Genomic DNA, 4,750 nt, shown 5'->3' on the forward strand with positions numbered 1-4,750 from the left:
TAAAACCTTCCCATCTTCTGGAGCTGGTTTTTCAGAATTTGTTGATACCATATTAACATTCTCATTCCGAGGATTTACTTCAGTATTACTCAGTAGCTTTCCTTGTTCCCTCTCACTCATCATGCTAGCAAGAGTACCTACGTGTTTTTCTAGATTCAAAATGGAAGCTTGTTGAGTTCTTAATGACTGATCAAACCTCTCATTTGTTTGGGTTTGAGATGTAATAAATTGTGTTTGAGATTCCATTAGCTTTGCCATCATTTCTTCTAGATTTGACTTTTTCTCTTCGGTTTGTTCTGGTGGTTTATACAAGCTAGGTCTTTGTTGATTGAAAGTGTTGTTTTGAGTTGGTTGGTTATTCGGACCTTGTTGGTTATACGAGTTATTGTTGGGTCCATTTGGATTGTAAGGAATATTTTGATTTCGATTAAAGTTTGGCCTTGGCGGTTGATAATTATTTTGATAATTATTTCCCTGCCTTTGGTTCATGTAGGAAACATTCTCACGTTGTTCCATCGTTTACTCAATGTGACAATCTTTCGTTAAGTGTGGTCCACCGTATTGCTCACAACTGATTCGTATTGCGTGAATATCTTTAGTCATCTTTTCCATTCGTCTCTCGAAAGCATCTATTTTTGCGGAAACGGAATCAAAGTCATGGCTAGAATCGGCTCTAGCCTCTTTAGATGAACGAAAAGTCTCTTTTTCCTGATGCCACTCATGAGAGTGGGAGGCTGTGTTATCAATGATCTTGTGGGCTTCAGTTGTGGTTTTCTTCATAACGGAACCACCAGCTGCTGTGTCGATGTCTTTTCGTGTAGCAACGTCGACACCTTGGTAGAATATTTGTACTATTTGATAAGTGTCTAAACCGTGTTGAGGACATCCTCTCAACAACTTTTCGAATCTTGTCCACGCCTCATATAATGTTTCATTTGGCTTTTGCGCGAACGTAACAATTTCTCCTTGAAGTCTCACGGCTTTAGATGCCGGAAAGAATCTTTTAAGAAATTTCTCAACTAAGACATCACATGTGTCAATCGCTCCTTCAGGTAACGATTCTAACCAATCTTTGGCTTCTCTCTTTAAAGTCCAGGGAAACAACATGAGATAGATCTGTTCATCCTCAACTTCTCTGATTTTGAATAGAGTACAAATCCTATTAAAGGTTTGAAGATGTTTGTTTGGATCTTCTTTTGGCGTACCACTATATTGGCATTGATTAGTTACCATGTGTAGGATTTGTCCTTTGATATCATAATCTGGCGCATTAACATTTGGCTTAATAATGGCGTGACCTTGGCCCGTGCGTGTGGCTCTCATTCGTTTTTTCATACTTAGAGGTTCTGTTACTTCCATAAATGAATTTGTTGAATACGAATCACTAGAGGATTTTGATTTAACGGCTTGTGGTTCAGGAGGAATGATTAGTAGTTCTGGATCTTGGAATTGTCCTTGAATATCCTTCGGGTTCTCGATAGGGAAATTGGGTTCAAAAGATGAATTATCGGAAATTCGAATTGGAGTACTTGTTTGACTAGATGATGATTCTAAAGAAAAATCAACGGCGACAATATTAGCTAGATGTCTTGATCGAGTTACAGGTGGTGAACGTATGAAAGGTGGTGAACGTTTTGCTCGGTGCATTCACTGAATATCCTATTAGAAATTATACAAGTTATCAAATTAATAGACTTTTCTGCTTTTGCCCACGTTTCGAATAGCCAAAAGATGCAGCAGGGAGCCAGGATCCTTTAAATCGGAAAATCCACAACTCAGCCACTAACAAATCCAACTATTACCACGAAGCAGAAAATTTTGGATGTCTATCAATTTAATCGCTTAAAATAATTTTTTCGTCGAAATTTAAAGAAGATAAGAATCTATGTCCTAAAAACTAGAGCGTAGAAATGAAAAAGAAAAAGCGCGTCGAGAAATAAGAGTCGAAAAACAAACGTCGAAAAACAAAAATAAGAAAGTAAAGCGTCGAAACTTAAAAGTCTAAAAACTAAAAATTAAAACTTGCGTCTAAAGGTATTAAGGCTTAAAGTAATTCTATATCCAAAATGGCAATAACTTAAAAAGGCACTAAAACTTATTTAAAACTAAAGCGATAAGCAACGTCGTAAAATTCTAAAGCGTCTAAATCTTAATCTAAAGAAAAAGTACTTAAGGAATTTACGGCAAAACCTAAAAATCTAGAAATATAAAATACTCTGGACAAAACTAAGTTTAAAACTAATTACGAACGATAAATTACAAATTACAAATTAAACGTTAAAAATATACAATTTATAAAAAGAGACAAAAGATGATAAAATTACTTATTTTTATAAAAATATTATTTTTATATTATTATTTTATAAAAGTATTAATTTTATAATTAATAAAACTAAATTAAACTTAAAAATACAAATTTAATTAAAAACTAAAACTAAATATTAAATAAACTAAACCCTAATTAACTAATTAATTAATAATAATAATAATTAAACGTAACCCTAATCCATACGTACTAGGTTCTGGGCATGTCAGACCTAACCATGCGGTCGCATGGGAGTAAAGCTCCCATCTTATGCGATCGCATGAGATGCAGGTTCAGCTGTTATGCAGGCCAAAAATTGTAGGCCCAAATCATTTTTTTATAATTATATTTTTACAAAAATAAATTAAAAATATAGTGTTTCGCCGATTCCCCGGCAGCGGCGCCAAAAACTTGTTGTGTGCGAGGGGTAGTACGAAATAGATTATTTTTTTTACTACGAAATAATATTAAATACGATACAATTTACACAAGTTATTTATTTATTTATAGATTGGATATACCTAAACCTTGCTACAACACTTATAAGCAGTGTACCTAATCGTAGAGTAGTGTAGTTTTTAGTAAGTCCGGTTCGTTCCACAGGGAGTCAGCTGAGGTTAACGCTATATTTATTTTACACTATATTTGTATAACTATATATATAAGTAATATTATTATTATTATAAAGGGGGGGTTTTACCGTTTAGTGACCGGTTTGTCGATTTTATGTCTTAAGTCACAATTAAAACCTAATGTAAAATATTAATATAAATATAACTTAGTTTGAACTGTAAAGTAAATGACGATAAATATAAATGACAAAATTTAAATTGTGATAAAGTAAATTGCAGTAATTAAAATGATAGTAAATAAAGGTACGATGAAATATGAAATAAAAGTATTATGCTTAGTTAAACTTCCGTAATCATGATGTTTGACGTTTTGATTTTAATTAATTATTACCCGAGTTAATTTTCCTTTGTCCTGGTTTATTTGTTACCTATCTGGTTTTTGTCCATAATAGTCCATCGGTCATAATTATAAAATGCTCGTCAAATTAACCTTATTCCCGAAGTCAAATATTCCAACTAATTAGGGATTCAAACTGTAACAAGGTTTTAATACTTTGTTAATAATTACACCAGGTTATCGACTGCGTGTAATCCAAGGTTTTTTAATACTTTGTTAACAATTACACCAATTATCCTTGTATGTAATCCACCCCTGTTTTAATGAGATATGAATATTAATTTACCCACTTGATCAGAATGAATAATCAATTACCCAACCCAAATAATTAATTAAATGATCGTAAAAGATGTCGTATAAACGTCACTAAATAGGACATACATAATCATTTTAATAATTATTAGATTAACTAATTTCAAGATAGGTTCGACAGGTTCCAATGAGTTGTCATTCAATTAGACAATACCCCTACCTATTAATAGTCAATAGTCCAATGTTCACAAGTGTCAGTCTTTTGTCCAAACCTTAATTATGGTACAAAATCCAGTAACCTCATCTTAATATTTAGTCTAACATCACGATTACTTCGGCTCAAATAAGCATAATAATAACTTAGTTGCGTTACATTAATTTAAAAAGGAAGAACATAGCTTACAGTGATTATTTATCGCGTAGCGTTACCCGGACAGAGTTTCGACTTAAAACCCGTAAAACATTTCTTACAATAACCCAACTAAACCATAATTTATTATTAATCTTACTTAAACTTAATTATAATTATAAATATAATTATAAATATTACAGAGGAAAGAAAGAAAATAAGTGTGAAGTGTGTGTATTTCGGCCAGAAAACGTTCCAATTTATAGATGTGGCCAGCCTCTAAGGCTCATGCGATCGCATGCTTTTCCTTCTTCCTGGACATGCAATCGCATGGCCAGCTATGACAGCTCACTTTGAGTTTAAAACGTGGGCGGCTTTGATTAAATTAATATATAATACTATATATAATTTTATATAATTATATATATATTATATTATATTCTTGTGCAATGTTGACTTGTAATTTTAGGTCCGTTGTCCCACGCGTTGATGATCGGTTTATGTCTCAGTTCCGGATTTTCGAACGTCCTTTCATACGCGTAGATATCTTGTACTTTGCGTTTTGCAATTTGTAATTTGCACAAAAAATTATTTTCCTTAACTCACTTTTAGTGGCACTTTTGAGTGCACTATGGCTTTAGTGGCACTTTTCAGGCTTTAGTGGCACTTTTTCTTTAATTCTTTAATCTTTGTGCTTCGTCTTCGCATTTATTTATTTATTTAAACGATTACAACTAAAATATTTAATAATTACAATTAAAAACTTTACATATTGGGATGATATTACGACTAAATATATGTTCATTTGGAGCACTATCAATGACCCTTCTTCCCGCAACTATAACAAGTAGGTGTAAAAGTATTCGAACCACCTC

At 32.6% G+C, this 4,750-nt stretch overlaps 1 non-coding gene across 1 annotated transcript; it reads left to right on the forward strand.

The window, feature by feature from the left end:
* The first annotated feature begins 868 nt into the window (after positions 1-868).
* On the forward strand, positions 869-975 carry LOC139856232 (small nucleolar RNA R71). Its single transcript, XR_011761727.1, has one exon. It is a non-coding gene; the product is annotated as a small nucleolar RNA R71 (small nucleolar RNA).
* Positions 976-4,750: the final 3,775 nt, after the last annotated feature.

The sequence above is a fragment of the Rutidosis leptorrhynchoides genome, chromosome 6 (genome assembly GCF_046630445.1).
Source record: "Rutidosis leptorrhynchoides isolate AG116_Rl617_1_P2 chromosome 6, CSIRO_AGI_Rlap_v1, whole genome shotgun sequence".
NCBI lineage: Eukaryota > Viridiplantae > Streptophyta > Magnoliopsida > Asterales > Asteraceae > Rutidosis > Rutidosis leptorrhynchoides.